The sequence below is a fragment of the Pelobates fuscus genome, chromosome 8 (genome assembly GCF_036172605.1).
Source record: "Pelobates fuscus isolate aPelFus1 chromosome 8, aPelFus1.pri, whole genome shotgun sequence".
Lineage (NCBI taxonomy): Eukaryota > Metazoa > Chordata > Amphibia > Anura > Pelobatidae > Pelobates > Pelobates fuscus.
Genome location: NC_086324.1, coordinates 19517286 through 19535519, shown reverse-complemented (window position 1 = coordinate 19535519; position 18234 = coordinate 19517286). Strand labels below are relative to the sequence as shown.

The following is an 18234-nucleotide window of genomic DNA, read 5'->3' as shown; positions in this document are numbered from 1 at the left end:
CATGCGTGCATGGATACGGCTCTAAAACTATTTGTTAAATGGACATTGTGATCCTGTTAATTAGGAATGAATAAGAATACCAGGAAATAAACTACTAGCTCCAAGTAAGGCAGCCATTTAAATGTTTGTTTATTAGATTTCCCCCTGCTGCACGACAAAATAAAAAAGGGGTCAGTTTTGGTTTATTGACAAAATGTTCTATAAGCTCTGTAAGAGGAGCATTATAAAATGCTAGCAGGTTCATTCCCTAAACTCCAATTCCAAGCAGCGACAAGAGCAGATCTGGAAATGTTTTCCAGATCAGCTGTTTGCGCATGTTTGGCATTTATTGAATAACCCTGTAAGAGTGGGTGATCTGAACATGTTAGTTCTGCAAGGGAAAAGAAAAACACAGGGTTTTCGCTTTACACCAAGCTATTTCTCTTTACTAGGTCCCCTCACCACCAGATTAAAAGAAAAAACCACACACACACACACTCTCTCTCCCCTCAGTAACACTATGGAATCCAAGGATTCACTCACTCTTCCAACCATGAACTGTTCACACAATGCTACTAAATCATGTTTTTTGTTTTTATTACTGGATTAAAAATAAGCAAATGAATCCTTAATTAGTAGTCACATTACTGAGACATACAAGTGGATATTTACATTTTGGGAGTTTTTAGCAAAGCAAGTCAGTAACGAATAAATGCAGCATTCAGGTACAATAGGATTCAAGGGAAACAATGTAATATACATTCTGGTTGGGTTAGGAAAGAATTGGAGTAGCAAAAAAAAAAAAAAATAGATGTCATAAATTGACACTCAAAGAAAGCACTACACTTAAATCAGGGCTAAGGCAACTGCTGTTCTTCAGATACCGTTCCCATAGCCAGCCTCAGGGAGATTAGAATGGGAGTCTGACGTGGGCTAAAGGAGAGTAGTTTCCTGGCCAAGGCTTCAAACGAGACAACTACACCTTTATTCAACATATTAATTATTTAAGTCCGAAAACGTGTTTAGAAAGACAACTATTCCAGAAACCTCAGGCTCGAGAACCCCTAAGAAAGAAACGGTGTGGCTAAAACTAGCACCACCCTACCCAGTGTTCCACAGGCTGACATTTACCTGATGTATCCTATTGTTGAGACACTGTGGTACCCCACAAGCAGAAAGAGAAAGAGTCTCGGGTTCCTTGCCACCAAGATTAAGCAAGATGTCAGTTGTAATGCACCATCTGGTAGGCGACAGAAATCGTCCCATGTCCTTGTCACCAATTTAAGGTCCTGGACTGAATTGCAAAGCTTGGGGTCAAGTGCAGCATTCCTCACGCCAACCTGGGGGAGAATGAAAGAGGTCGAGCAAATCGATATTAGAGAAAAACACTCAGTCATTTATTTTAATTATTAAATATAATCCAGGTTTAATGTACATCACTATTCCTGTACATATTTAGGTAATTAGACAATTCCCTTGCCCCCTTCCACCCCCTAATCCTTCATACAAGGGATACGTTCTATGCATTGATGATATGATGGGAACATTTGCTGCCAAGAATGTCTGCCAAAGGATTTAGGAACATAATAGGAAAACAAGTGTGGGATTTTGGCACTTTGTTCTGCGCTACACATTATAAACATCAAGATATTAGAAAACGGAGATTCAAAGTAAAAATGATGGGGTATAAATTGTTGTACTAATCAAAGAGAAAAATAATTGCTTCAAACGTCACTGAACCACAAAGGGGTAAAGTGGCAAGACTTGCAACCTCCACCTAAAAAAAATAATACAAAAAACACAAAAAAAAAATAATTTTGTTCGTAAATAATCACAAGCAATATGTTTTTATGTATAACAGTCGAGAGAAACCCAATAAACAAATCCATGAGGGTATGTGATAATTGGCTAGCTAGATCATTAAACAAAAAGCACACAATTAGTATCTGAATCATCTCCACACTACACACAAAGCACTTGATAAAATGTATCTCTAAAGTAGAAAATTTAAAGATTTTGGTCATTCCACTGCACGCATTCGAGTTATTTCTAGTAAAATCTAATAATGCAGATCCCTAGGACAGTTAAATACACACAATCAAGGCATCAATGATCACTTTGAAGACAGATATATAACATATTGACGTCTAGTTTTTTCACTGGATGACAGACTCTATATGGAGGCAGTTAATCAATTCTCAAATGTATCATATTCTGGATCTAAAAATATTAGTATTTACTCTACACTTAGGGGACTATAATCCAGTCTAGGTTTTGCTCTCCGCTGAAACATTACTGGATTTCTCTACAGACCTCTTCAATCATCTTTCGGTCCATCTACAATTCTAGCCATGAGGACCCCCTCCCCATCTACTTTAACAAAAGAATATCCTACAGCATATCCAAATTGGGCATACATACTCACACAGTATATAATATATCACATATACCCGTGTGTATAATTATATATATATATACATATACACACACACATACATATATATACACACACACACACAAACACACATATACACACTATCCTACAGCATATCTAAATTGGGCATACACACATATTACACAAATAAATACATATACACAAACTAATATATATATCACATATATATTTGTGTGTATATAAAAAATACATACATATATAATATACATACACATTTTATAGGTTTCCAGTGGTTTCCTTTATGTTGAGACAAATCTGAAAACACCCAGCACAGCATTATACAAGCTTCGTCTAATATTGATCTCAATGAAAGCTATTTTAGAGCTGTGCCTAGCGTAGTAGTTACCTTTTTTTTTTTTTTTTTATAAATAATATTTAAAAAAAAAAAAAAGCTTCATATGAAAATATTTGTAGGAATGACAAATGAGCCAGGAAGCAACCCACCATGACTTCCAGAAGACTTAGCAAAGCAAGAGGTATGTTTCCATCTGGCAATGAAAATGTTAACAACAAAAACAAAATACAATTCCTCTTCCTTACTACGAAACATCCCAAAGTAAAATAAGGCGGTCACGCCAATTACCACGATGGGCTAGCACACTGAATAGATATAGATTTCCACTTGTCACAGATACACAGCCCTCACCCTGATACAGAGTAATAAACCACGTGAAACACGCGGGAACAAATACATTTAATTAAAAAGTCTTTAGCAGTTGCCTGTAACAGAACCTTGTAAAGGGATATAAAATCTTCATAAAATAAATTCACATACAGTATATACATTCTTACAAATCAATAGGATGACTTGCACTACAATAGAAAGTGGGGGAAAAAAAAAAAAACACACTTATGGATTGCAGCAATTTTCGTAACCAAATATTTAATTATCGAGTCGTCCTTTAAATAGTAGAGGGTTAACTCTATTTCGGCTGCAATGTATCAATCCTGATCTCTTCACTGTACTCCCAGCTATCTACGGAAGTCCATGACGAGAGGATATTTAATTAAAACTCTGCGGATAGGGACCCAATAACACTTCACTCTCATTTTAAACCCCCTGTAATATTATACTTGCAGAACAAAGATTGAATTCTACAAAAAGCAAACCCAACAGCAGTTTTGAATGCATTACATCATAAAACCTAGAAAGTAAATTTCAAATAAAACCAGCATATTCATGGACACAGGCAGAATATATAAGCTACTTTGATTTAAAACAAAATATACCAAAAGGATGATATTAAAGAAACAGAAAAATAAGAAAAGAATTAAATAAAAACACCCACAGTTTGTATGGTTTTAAAAGGGGGTGCTAACAAATATAATTCTTACAAAGTTAAAGAACAATAAAAACAACAAAAAGGTTAAAAAGAAAAATCAGTGAGCGGTCAAATACCTGAACCATGCCAGCATCTGGATTCATCGCACCAAATTACAGAAGATGTGCTTTCCATAGCATCGACACAATTGCACTGAATGGCTCTTTGAGAGCGCGATTATTGCAGAACCTACACTTAAGCAATGATTCGGGCACCTGGCAAGTAGTCTGCTAAAGGCACTAGTGAGCACAGAACCAAACAGCTGCACTGGTGATGTCATCATCGGAGCAGCCAGTAACGGAGCAGTGCAACTACAACACGTCTCACGCTAAATTCAGCTCTTCATTAGCAATTCAACAGCAGATGAGGCAAAAAAAAAAAGTGTGAACGTGTGAAAGTGCCAAGTTACAAAAAAAAAAAAAAAAAAAGTGTGTGGTGGGGGGATGACAAATTTGCTATTTTTTTAAAGCATGAAAATGATATTACATGCAATATGTTTTTACTAATATATATATATATATATATATAGTTAGTGTGTGTGTGTGTGAGTGAAAATAAAGTGTTAAAACACCCTTTTCTTTTTTTAAACTGCAGTAAGAATAGAATTCTCATTGATTGATTGTTAAGGTAAAGCTGGACAATTCAAGATATTTTATTTGTTTTTGGGGGGGGGGGGGGGATTAAACAGAGAAGCACATTATGTTGGGGATTTAATTCTCACTGAATAAACACACATGTGATCAAAAGAATCCAGCACACAGTAAAAACCCAACACAGGACCACCAAGTCCATCCAAACAACAAAAATGCAATTTGGCAATTATACTTTGTCCAGTGAATGAAAAAAGAAAGTCAAGTAGTAAAATAATTTCATTCTTTATTGCCAGAGAGGGGGTGACTGTTAAAGAAAACTATAAATAAATATTGGAAAAATTCTCTACCTCCCTAGATGTACACATTACAACAGTCCTATGTTCACCAGCCCCCTCTCCCCCTCCAAAAATCATTATTTTGCAGATCCTACACAGCACATACAGGTAACACTCCTCAATACTATAATTATTATTATTATTATTGCCATTAATATAGCGTCAACAGATTCCGTAGCGCTTTACAATATTATAAGAGGGGGGATTTTACTATAAATAGGACAATTATAAGAAAACTTACAGGAACGATAGCTTGACGAGAACCCTGCTCAAAACGAGCTTAACTACATTTTTAACCCCAAACCCTTTAATTTTGGATCGGCTCACAATCTATGGAATTACCTTAATTACATTTCCTTCAAAACACACTGATTACATCCATCATCAATGTCACAGTGTATTTAAAGTCAAGGAATAAACAAATTGCATACCATGAATTGCTCTGAGAGGTGTTCCATTTTCCAGAAATAGGTAAAATGAATGTTTGTTGTTTGGTTTTTTTTTTAACCCCAAAATGCTCGCCCAGCAGAAGCTATACGGTTGAGATGAATAAATATAGTGAACCTGTCACCTATAAAATGCCTGGATGACAAAGTACGCTCCAGGCAAATATGCAAATTCAATCTATACACCGGGCTAGCAAAATTTCCAGCATATGTATAGATTAAAAGCCATACTTGCCCGACGGTGGCTTCCTGCTTGTTGCTGTGGGCTATGTATAAATCTGTGCACTCTCACAGAGATTATTTTGAACCACTGGATAGGCATTGTGCCATACAGCACTCACAATATACCTATCAGAACAAAATGTATGCATTTTTAAGAAATAAAAAAACCCGAATGGTCGACATGTGTAAGGCTATTACAAAAAGAGGAGAGACAGAATGACTGTGCTGGCTAATTTGCTTTTCTTGTCTGCCACGTTCTAGACTTTTATCATTATTCATATTTATAAAGATGAAACAAGCTTAAGGTCACATAAATCTATAACCTTGGATTGCCTGCTGGTCTGTATTCCACAAATTCTCAGCCAGTGGATCCTGGGCAGGGGTCAGCCTCACCTACCTACCCAACCCAGGTTATTAATGATCCAAACTATAACCTCAACGTCTTGAAATTTCGATTTTTAACCAAGCAGGTAACAGATAGAATACACAGCCCATATTGTCGTAGGCACATACATACAGCACGGCCAACAAAGTTACTTCCCATCCTCCACCTAAATGATTGTTTAGTTCTGCAATAAGATCCAATACTAGACTGTCTAAACTGCTTTGACTCATTGTATTCCCTGTGGTCTACTCATGCTCTCCATGAACTTTTTTAACACCACTTTTTATTCAGCTGTGCTTAACATACACACATGAGTTTACAGGGTCCAGTGGTTGGACAATAGGCATAGCTATGTAGTTTGTAACATAGTCCTATTGTGAAGATTGTTGCAGGTAAAGAACTGCAGAACTTGGCCAGTACAGATCAGATTAACATCATGAGAATTTTAGTTCTGTAACAGCTAGCGATCTAGCTTTTGGCTGCTCCAGGCACAGACCATGGAGGTGGCAAGGTAATAAAATCTGGGAAAGAGGAGCACAAATAAGAGTGAAGCAGAAACCCGTTGGTGATACCGCATCCAAAACTGTACGATCTCCTTAGGAAATGGACTACAAGGAAACGGTCTTCCGCAGACACAGAAATAGCACACTCCAACACTGCAGTATAATTAATTAAATGAAGAGTGAAAACAGCAGGGTAAAAAGAAAGACATAAAATAGAGGGCTAAACAGAGCAGTGCTTCCCAACCTTTTCAGACTAAGGCAAGCTTCAATTAAAAGGAACACCTATTTTTTTTTCCTTCTCTTTTATTTCCCCTGTTATCATCAGCACAATCTAAATGTCACATTACTGCAGCCTTAGTAACAAAGTATGCAAAATGTATAGTTCATACTTCTAGCTAAATTGAATTCTTGGGTTTTAATTAAAGCGGCACTGTCATGGCCGAATAGTTTTTTTGTTTTATTTTTAACCTCCCTTCCGACTCCACTACATATAATTGTCCCCATATCACCCCAAATGCCCCTAAGCACCCCATATTACCCAATTTTAATCTTAATTTTGTGCCCGGATTTAGGTCCTGGGCGCCGCCATCTTTATGTGGGTAGATGAAGTCCCTGTGGGACACGTCATCTGCCCACACTAGATAGCGTTGTGGGCATTCGCTACGGGAATTTCGTCTATTCATTAATTCATCAGAAAGACGAAGGAATGAATAGAAATTTCAGACGAACAAACAAACACAGAATATCAGTGTTTGTTTGTTCAGTTTATTACAAGGAGGGAGCTACCAGCGCACAGCTCCCTCCTTGTAAAATGTAAAAATAGAAGCAACTTCCTAAGCCCCTCCAAGTCCTCCCTTGCTCTATGGGGGTCAATATGAGCGGTGGGTGGTGGCCCTAAAGAATAGTGGGGGGAGGACTTGTCCTCCCCCCCGGCCCCACCCATGAGCGGCGGGTGGGGGTCCTAAATTATAATAAGGGTGGGGGACCCTTTGTCCTCCCCCCAGCCCCCACCCATGAGCGGCGGGTGTGGGAATCTATTGTCCTGCCCCCTAACCCCCACCAATGAGCAGCGGGTGGGAGCCCTAAATTACAGTCTATAAACAGTGAGCAGCCTCCTGGGGGGAGGACAATTGTTCCCTCCTCCCCCTATTGTCATTTAGGGCAGCCACCCGTCGCTCATGGTTGGGGGCCGGAGGGGGGGTGAGTAAAATAGGTCCCACTCCCTATTGTAATTTAGGGTCTTTACCCGCAGCTCATGGGTGGGGGCCTGGGGGAGGACAATAGGTGCGTGTGTGTCTCTCCCCCCCCCCCCCTATTTTCGTTTAGGGCCCCCACCCGCACCGCTTCAGCTAAGTATTCATACATTCCATTGCACCAAGCTGAGAAGTCATATTCAGAAGTTTTTGCAAAATAAGCAAAGATCCCAGAAGTGTCATATCCACTTTAACCTACACATCGCGAAGCTACCTTAGCCAAATGCGGTCTTGCTCTACCTTGCTGAACTATCTCAAACACAGTCTCACTAACTCACAACAAACGTGCTCACGGAAGCAAAAAGACAGACTGTATAACTAGGCCTGCTTTTTGTTAAATATGTCGGGGGGAAGAAAACAAGAGAACACATCTTGGAAAACTAATTTAGTTAACCAACTGCTCTGTGGAAATGCGGTTGTCTTAACCATGCCCACGTTTTCCAGCAGGTTTTTGCTCATTTTGCGGTAACATCGAAGCCATCCTTTATTAATGCTGGGTATTATTGCAAAGTTTTAATTGAATTAATGAGAGCATTATCCTTTCAAGATCCATTAGGAGATATTGACTTGTCTGCATCACAACACAATTCCCATTACTTTTCACTTATGCCTCATTATTTCGCACCATTTGGCAGGAAAACAACTGCCCAAGAAACATTATGAACCAAAGCCAAGCATAGTAAACTTTGAGTAGAGAAGAAAATAAGAAAAACCGACTGAGTAAATGTACTTGTTGCAAGCATTGTGGTTACCATTTCCAGATCTAGGAAAGGAAGAAACTGGTTTTATAAAAAAAAAAAAGAAAAATAAAGCCAGAGAATATACATCATTTATTTTATTTTTTTAATTATAATATATACCGTATTTATCGGCGTATAACACGCACTTTTTTCCCCTGAAAATAGGGGAAAAATCGTGGGTGCGTGTTATACGCCGATATCCCATAATTACTTACCTGTCCTGAAGCGTGGGCCGGCTTCACAGCGCGCACCGCGGTACAGGAACTTTAATTTAAGGTTCCGGTTTCCGGCGGGACTGAAAGGAAGTGTGCACAATAGTGTGCACACTTCCTTTCAGTCCCGCCGGAAACCGGAACCTTAAATTAAAGTTCCTGTTCCGCGGTGCACGGTGTGAAGCCGGCCCACGCTTCAGGACAGGTAAGTAATTATGGGAGGGGAGGAAAGTACACTATGGGAGGGGAGGGGAGGGGGAGGAAAGTACACTATGGGAGGGGAGGGGGAGGAAAGTACACTATGGGAGGGGAGGGGGAGGAAAGTACACTATGGGAGGGGAGGGGGAGGAAAGTACACTATGGGAGGGGAGGAGGGGAAGTACACTATGGGAGGGGAGGAGGAGGAAAGTACACTATGGGAGGGGAGGGGGAGGAAAGTACACTATGGGAGGGGAGGGGGGAGAATACTATGGGAGGGGAGAGGGGAGAATACTATGGGAGGGGAGGGGGGGAGAATACTATGGGAGGGGAGGGGGGGGAAATACGAGGGGGGGGGAGAATACTATGGGAGGGGAGGGGGGAGAATACTATATACTATGGGAGGGGAGGGGGGGAGAATACTATGGGAGGGGAGGGGGGGAGAATACTATGGGAGGGGAGGGGGGAGAATACTATGGGAGGAGGGGGGGAATACTATGGGAGGAGGGGGGAATACTATGGAAAGGGGGGAGAATACTATGGAAAGGGGGGACACTATGGGATGAGGGGGGAATACTATGGGATGAGGGGGGAATACTATGGGATGAGGGGGGGGAATACTATGGGATGAGGGGGGAAATTTCCTGGAATTTCTTTCTAAAAATGAGGTGCGTGTTATACGCCTGTGCGTGTTATACGCCGATAAATACGGTACATAAAAAAGCAAAAAACACATCTAACTGAGATGATAGAAAGATTGCTGTGCCAGACAGGCGAAAACCCAGAAAGCGTTTAATTATCAAATGTAGTAAGGTCTTTAAGGCTTTGTGCTTGATAGCGGCTACATCATGTAAACAGGAAGTGAAGCACAACTACACCTAGATCCTTAACCATATTGCCAACTAAACATTAGAATATAATCAAAACGTGTCCTTCCTGTTATGAGTAGTAAATGGGATAGCGGTCTGCCCACCTCTATGACAGGCTCTTTCAAAGCCTTGCATTAAAGAACTTGCAAAAATAAATCATTTATAGTGCCACAGGTGGGGGGATATATATCTTCAAATCGTCATTAAAGGACCACTATAGGCACCCAGACCACTTCAGCTTAATTAAGTGGTCTGGATGCCAGGTCCATCTAGGGTTAACCCTGCAGCTGTAAACATAGCAGTTTCAGAGAAACTGCTATGTTTACAATAGGGTTAATCCAGCCTCTAGTGGCTGTCTCATTGACAGTCGCTAGAGGCGCGTCTGCGCTTCTCACTGTGATTTTCACAGTGAGAAGACGCCAGCGTCCACAGGAAAGCATTGAGAATGCTTTCCTATGGACTGACTAAATGCGCGCGCAGCTCAAGAGGGAGGAGCCCGACCCTGGAGAAAGGTAATACATTAACCCTAGAGCCCGGCGGGAGGGGGGCCATGAGGGTGGGGGGGACCTATTAACACAATAGTGCCAGGAAAAACAAGTTTAAAAGTTGCTTTGGTGACTATTGTGTCCCTTTAATTGTTTTTTTTTAAAAAATGATTTTATTTTTTACACCAAAAGTGATTGGGTAAGAACCACTTTTCCCTTTAAAGAGTATACATTTGCTTAATTCAAGAAGGTTTAGAACTTCTGTCCCACCATTCACTTTGAAATTAGAGGGGCAACGGTTTAAAAATAATATCAGGATGTATTACTTTACTGAGAGGGTAGTGGATGCATGGAATAGCCTTCCAGCTGAACTGGTAGAATGGTTATCTGCAGTCACATTCTATGTTTCTATATAGTAATTTATGCAAGTCGACTGCTCTAGGACTATGACAAAGACAAATTGTGCCTTTTATCCATCCATGATGTTCTTCTCAATGTATCTGTTGGTTGAGGAGAGAATACACGGAACCTATAGAGACATTTACTAGATATAATTGTGTTTTTAAAAGTTAGTTCATACCGGTAATTCAATCCCTGTAGCAGAGATTTGCAAAAATACGCTTTTGAACACAGGTGATCCACACAATCATTGGGATTGATCCACCTGGCTTTGTGGGTATACATCCATAATTCCTGCCTGACTTCAAGAGACCGAGGACTGGAATTGTAAAAACCTTTGACATCTTTAGACACAGCAGAAACCAATAATTACCTGGCACTGATAACCAGTCTATTTCTGTAAGTACAATACATCCCTTCAAACAGGTTTTTCCTTTGAGAGTAGAATTACATTTTGTAATGGATCTTGTAGATTTATTTTTCATTAATTAGTTTATACTTCAATAGTTCTAAACTAAAACTACCTGTGATGGACCTTGTCTGGTACAATTTTTACAAGGAGCTGACAAATTTCATAACAAAAACAGACCTCATCCAATAACCTGTCACACCTACAGACTGATGTACACAAAGCTACAACAAAAGTCATAGACCGGTTTCTCTATAGTCTGCTAATCTAAAGATCATTGCTACAATGAATTGACATAGTTTGAGATTATCAGATACCTTCCAGCAGTGTTTTTATTTTGTTAATCATTTGTTCTATAAACCAGTCTGTTGAGACATGATATGATAATATTTATCTACTTACTATTTAGTATTAGTGTGTGTGTACTCTCTCTCTCTCTATCAAAAACATTAATAGACTACAAGGATTATGTTTATAAAGCAATTCTGGGCAAAAGCATTCAAAGTAGAGAAATCATGGAAAAACAATGGACAATTCTTTCTCCCCAAACATTTGGCCAATCACAAATGAAAAGCATGATATTGGGGTGCGGTGCACTCCATGAAGTGATCCTGTCTTTTTAAATTATGCATTATAAAACGTAGTTATGTTAGAAACCACGTTTACATTGCAGGGTCAAGCACATCTCTAGTGGTTATCTTCCAGACAGCCACTAGAGGTGCTTCCTCTGCACTGACCGAGTAAAACTCAGTCATGTGACACTGAAGCTCACAGGAAAGCACTATATTCAATGCCTTCCTTTAACAAGCACTGGATGTGTGTGCATGCATATCAAGTTCTCAATGCTTCTCTATGTCAAGCATGGATTGGACAAGTGACAAGGAAGCCATGCCACCTTGATGATGTCACAGGAGGAGGAGAGAACAGTGCAAAGGAAACTGGAGTGCCCTGAATGATAACATCACTTATCCCTTGTTGGCCACATTCCCTTGTTGGCCACAATCCCTACTGTAGCTAACAACATTTCAGGCTCCTACCACTCATTGGATCATTTGTATCTTGGGGTACTTACTGTGAAACTAAATATTAAAGTGGTACTGAATATTATTATATTTTCTATACCCGCTACTTCAATTCTGAGCGGAGCTACCACTGTCTAGAAGAGTCAATCCCCCCAGCCGTCACCAGTGATGGTTGCAGGGATATTAACTGTAGGTATCGCGGTTCCCGTGGTCTTTCAGGGTCCTTCAAATACCTCAATGGGGTGACGTCGGCTCCTGGAGCTGAAACTCCAGGAGCAGAAGAGGGCTGGCTGAAGAAGATGACGGCGCCTGCAAATGACAGTTTCAGGTAAGTAAAACTAACCTTGGTCTGCCCCCTGCCACTGGACGACCAGAGGCAAGGTCACTGTTGTGGGTCTTTGCAAATTATGCAAAGTCCCCAGACAGTGACAGTGACACTTTAACAATGTTATGCTTTGGTTAATTCAGACTTATACATGCATATGTATACACATATACATACATACACACACACACCATTCTTTAAGTTCTATACAGTTTGAGATTTAAAGGAACCCAATAAGATCCAAAACACTTTTGTAAGCTCTGGAAAGCTACGTGCATGTTAATTTGTATTATGTAGTGCAACAAAACATACATACATAAGAGGGTAGTGGAAGCATAGAATAGCCATGGAATAAGTGGTAGAAGGTAAAACAGTGAAGGAGTTTAAGCGTGCGTGGGACAGGCATAAGGCTATCCTAGATCTTAGATCTTAAATAAGGCCCAGGGACTAATCAAAGTATTTAGAAAATCAGGGAGACTAGATGGGCCGAATAGTTCTGATCTGCCGTCACATTCCATGTGTAACGGATCACCTGGCACCCCGACTGAGTACCTCCGTTAATGGATGCTCCTAGTGCTTCCTGAGGACTCCAAGCACTCTGGCAGACACCATAATCACCGAATCCGAGAAACCTTTAAATTCTCCCAAGCGTATGAATGCTGTAGACCATTGAATAGGAACCATACGAATAGGCTTGTACTCCTAGCAGTCAACTGGAACAGTATACATTAAATCCTTCCCCCAATAATGAGACGACACATCACTTTGAGGGTAAAACAGGAACTCTCGACTGGCTCATCCAGCCTGGCTTTTATTACACTAATCCACATACAGGCCACACCCAGGGGGAGGCATAAAATAACCAATCACATACATGGTTCAGCCCACACATCCCCTCCCCTCAGATAACATTAAACTCAATTATCCGGTACACTTTTCCAGCCAAGTTCTGGATGTACCCCAAAACCCGGGGGTACACCTTTAAATCCAGCATCGCTGGATAGCCCTTATTCAGGGGGACAACATATCCAAAATTCAAGTAATTCGGATGAATGGTTCGTGAGATATGGGGTTCCAAAGATTTGACCGACCGCATGGGTAAAGTATCCGAAAACAGTTCCATGCATTTTGGCCCTGCGGTCGGTCACAAACAAGGGAATGAAAACAGGCGAATTGCCTGTGTTATAGAGCCTGGAGAGGGTTTGAATGAATTCCCTTGTTTATGGGGCTCTTTCTACCGAACGGCGGGTCATTCGGTAGTTTCCATACGAATTTCTGGAAGTATGGAGGTCTCAGCGGTGTTTGCCTAGTCAAGTGTCCGATTTTAGTTCCAGACACTCGACGGCAAAACACCGCTGTTCGGTAGTTTAAGATGGCCGCCGCCACGTGTTTGTTTCCCGAATGGCGGCCACCCAGAGGACAAAGACCACACTGCACTGATTGCCAATTACCTGTTTGCAACATTGTTGCAAACGGTAATTGGAGGCACACTCATTCCTGGGTGGTCTGGTTGTTCGGTAGTCTCACTCAATATACTGAATGGAGTGATTCTACCGAACAATCAGATGAATGTTGCATACAAATCACCCAGGATACACTTAACACATCTATAAATACATATATAATATTACAGGCAGTACACTCGAATATGCTTCACAGTCTTAAAGGGACAGTAGTCCCAAAAGTCCCAATATGTCCATAGATGCTGTTAAAAGGGCCAGTAGCAGCAATATACAGTACAATATGCCCCAAATAACCCAGGGGCCATAGTCAGTAGGTAGGAGGCTAGCAAACAGGCTTCTCCAGGGCCCAGTGGCGAGGTTGGTTTCGCCACATTTCTCCCTTTTTCCAAACAGACTAACAGGGTACCTGACCTCTTGCCGGTCAGTGCCCTTGTTAGTCCAGCAGCCCACCCACAAAACAGAAACAGCAGTACAGCCCACCCACAATAAATGGTTACTACACCTGAGTAATGGAAAAACTTGTCCAGGTCCAGGTGCCTCACCCCGGCTGTGTGGGGGACTGGTAGGCTGTTTTGGTGGGTTGCTGAGTGGGCAGAGACCAGCGGTACTCTGCCCTGGTGCCAGCACTACTACAGGAGTAGTCTGGTTGGAGCCTGGTTGCTGGAGACCGACTGTCTCCCCTTTAGCTGCGCAGCTCTGCTGCTGGAGACCGACTGTCTCCCCTTTAGTTACACAGCTCTGCTGCTGGAGACAGACTGTCTCCCCTTTGGCTAAACAGCCCTGTTGTGGGGGGGCAGGACCGACCGTCCCTACCCCCTGTGCTGGAAGTGCAGAGACCACGGTCCCATCTGCACAGGTGTGGGGCTTACAGTCTCCCCCTGGTACATTAAGCTGCCGCTGGGGAGAGGTGGTAACCAGTTCCTCTCCCATTAGAACACTCTGCCCATTGATGATCCGCCGCTGGGGAGAGGTGGTAACAATCTCCTCTCCCATGCCTACTTTCAGTCTTTGTGGAGGGAGACCGACTGTCTCTCCTCCCAATTCAGTGTCCTGCTGCTAGGGAATAGAGACTGGGCTCTCTATTCCCAAAAAATCACGCTGCTGCTGGGGGGTAGGACCAACTACCTCTGCCCCCTGTAACTCAGCCTTCCGCTGGGGAGGGAGGACGCTGCTCTCCTCTCCCTGCACTTCACACTGCATTCCCGGCATATCACTCTGCTGCTGGGGGATAGGACCAACTACCTCTGCCCCCTGTAACTCAGCCTGCCGCTGGGGAATGGAGACTGGGCTCCCAATTCCCTGCAATTCACACTGCCACTGGGGAATGGAGACTGGGCTCCCAATTCCCAACAAATCACACTGCCGCTGGGGAGGGAGGACGGCCCCTTCAGCTCCCTGTAACTTGGGCGCAGAGACCACGGTCCCATCTGCGCTGGTGTGGGGCTTACGGTCTCCCCTTGGTGGGTTAGGCTGCCGCTGGAGAGAGGGTGTAACAAGCTCCTCTCTCTGAACTGTAACCTGCTGCTGGGGAGCAAGGATGGCCCCTTCAGCTCCCTGTAACTTGGGCACAGAGACCACGGTCCCATCTGCGCTGGTGAGGGGTTTACTGTCTCCCCTTGGTGGGTTAGGTTGTCGGTGGGGAGAGGGGGTAACAAACTCCTCTCCCTTACACACCTTCAACCGCTGGGGAGAGGGGATAACAGGCTCCTCTCCCTGCACCGTAGACTGCCGCTGGGGAGCAAGAACGGCACTTTCAGCTCCCTGTAACGCACACTGCCGCTGGGGATCTGGGCCGACTGCCCAGCATCCCTGTAGGGCCGGTAGAGAGACCGCAGTCCCATCTCCACCTGCCATCTGTGGGTCTTCCCAGGACCAATCCGTGAGGCCCCTCAACATTTGTGAGTAAGGGCCACCTGCTTCCCCACCTGGCAACTCTGGCTGCTGCTGGGGATCTGGGCCGGCTGCCCAGCATCCCGGTGGGCCCGGTGGAGAGACCTTGGTCCCATCTCTACCTGCCTGTTGTGGTTCCTCACAGGACCAGTCTATGAGGACCCCCACTTCGGGTTCCTCCCGCCGCCTCAGGGAAAGACGGCTAACCTCCTCGGATGCAGCCTCTACTCGGCTGCTGTAACGCTCCTGCTGCTGAGCATACTTCCTCTCTTTCGCCAACCGGAATTCTCGGTCCAGCCTGGTGTTTCGCTCGGCCATGACCTGGTTCCAGATCACTCGGCGTGTCTCCATGGGTATATCATCCCCATACTCGGCCACTCGCTGCCTCACCTCGGCCAGCCAATCATCTCCAGAGCCAGAGCCTTCCATACTAGTCTGCTCCCAGGGGCGCTGCACGAGTGCTAGCGTTGCCCTCAATTTGTAAATCCAAACAGTGTCTCTGAGCTGCTTTACCTCGCACTAGGACGCCATCCCACCGCTTGCCACCAATGTAACGGATCACCTGGCACCCCGACTGAGTACCTCCGTTAATGGATGCTCCTAGTGCTTCCTGAGGACTCCAAGCACTCTGGCAGACACCATAATCACCGAATCCGAGAAACCTTTAAATTCTCCCAAGCGTATGAATGCTGTAGACCATTGAATAGGAACCATACGAATAGGCTTGTACTCCTAGCAGTCAACTGGAACAGTATACATTAAATCCTTCCCCCAATAATGAGACGACACATCACTTTGAGGGTAAAACAGGAACTCTCGACTGGCTCATCCAGCCTGGCTTTTATTACACTAATCCACATACAGGCCACACCCAGGGGGAGGCATAAAATAACCAATCACATACATGGTTCAGCCCACACATCCCCTCCCCTCAGATAACATTAAACTCAATTATCCGGTACACTTTTCCAGCCAAGTTCTGGATGTACCCCAAAACCCGGGGGTACACCTTTAAATCCAGCATCGCTGGATAGCCCTTATTCAGGGGGACAACATATCCAAAATTCAAGTAATTCGGATGAATGGTTCGTGAGATATGGGGTTCCAAAGATTTGACCGACCGCATGGGTAAAGTATCCGAAAACAGTTCCATGCATTTTGGCCCTGCGGTCGGTCACAAACAAGGGAATGAAAACAGGCGAATTGCCTGTGTTATAGAGCCTGGAGAGGGTTTGAATGAATTCCCTTGTTTATGGGGCTCTTTCTACCGAACGGCGGGTCATTCGGTAGTTTCCATACGAATTTCTGGAAGTATGGAGGTCTCAGCGGTGTTTGCCTAGTCAAGTGTCCGATTTTAGTTCCAGACACTCGACGGCAAAACACCGCTGTTCGGTAGTTTAAGATGGCCGCCGCCACGTGTTTGTTTCCCGAATGGCGGCCACCCAGAGGACAAAGACCACACTGCACTGATTGCAAATTACCTGTTTGCAACATTGTTGCAAACGGTAATTGGAGGCACACTCATTCCTGGGTGGTCTGGTTGTTCGGTAGTCTCACTCAATATACTGAATGGAGTGATTCTACCGAACAATCAGATGAATGTTGCATACAAATCACCCAGGATACACTTAACACATCTATAAATACATATATAATATTACAGGCAGTACACTCGAATATGCTTCACAGTCTTAAAGGGACAGTAGTCCCAAAAGTCCCAATATGTCCATAGATGCTGTTAAAAGGGCCAGTAGCAGCAATATACAGTACAATATGCCCCAAATAACCCAGGGGCCATAGTCAGTAGGTAGGAGGCTAGCAAACAGGCTTCTCCAGGGCCCAGTGGCGAGGTTGGTTTCGCCACACCATGATTCTATTTCAGTATGTAAAATAGACAGAGATACTTCATGTAACGTCAGCGAAGTCTAATGCTAAATAATCCTAGTTTACGCAAGAGACTCACTGCCATTAGATATAGCCCTAAACCTGAGGACTGCCTCTGCACTCACCCATTTTAATGTACACATCTGGGGGTCTCCATTCAGTAGGCATCCAATAACAAGGACAATTAACCCCCCCTCTTCCCCAACCATCTCACACTGGCAAGTCACCTAGTCAAAGCATCTACACATAGCTGTGCTCAAAAAGAGCTTACAATTCATGCACTTCAAAGATCTATAAAATACATACAGAGAATGAAATGTGCAAAGTATAGTTTTTCACAGATATCACAGTGCTCATTACATACATTGTAACGTGACAAAAATGTCCTGCCTAAAGAATACTCGAGCGTGTGTGTGTCATCTTATTTTTCTTAAACCTAAATAAATCCTGCTTCTTCCAGAACAAGACATGTATGTTCTTATCTGGAAAAAGCTGTATGTCTCCTTTAAGTGCATTACATAGCACTGGTCTAGTCTTCCAAACATGCTTCACATTTCCTATTAATAGTTTTAGTGTCAAACTCCCCCAAGCTACCTGTTTGAGCTGTGAAACTCATTCTACAAGCAAAAGAGGTGACATCACACATGACACGGGAGGTGTGTTTGTGCCAGATTCAACACTTTAATGGTTTCCTGATAAACGGATGTCCAGGTTTAACCTTTGCAGGGAGCAGGCATTGTAACGCAACACAACTCGTCTGGTAGCTAAAGAGAAAAAAAAAAATCTCCAAACAAGTTTCACTTTGACTCTAAAGTAATTTTATATTTTTCACATAAAAAAAAATA

General features: G+C 43.0%; 1 protein-coding gene across 10 annotated transcripts in view; it reads right to left on the bottom strand.

The window, feature by feature from the left end:
* Positions 1-18234, bottom strand: part of R3HDM1 (R3H domain containing 1) — an 87241-nt gene that overhangs the window by 46525 nt on the left and 22482 nt on the right. For 9 of the 10 annotated variants that reach the window (XR_010085195.1, XM_063429360.1, XM_063429364.1 and 6 more), the window contains exon 2: positions 1111-1319. The gene's annotated coding sequence lies outside the window, so the exon portion shown is untranslated. Of the gene's footprint in view, positions 1-1110; positions 1320-3833; positions 3998-18234 lie in introns of those variants that run through there. The other variant, XM_063429362.1, reaches the window with a different exon arrangement.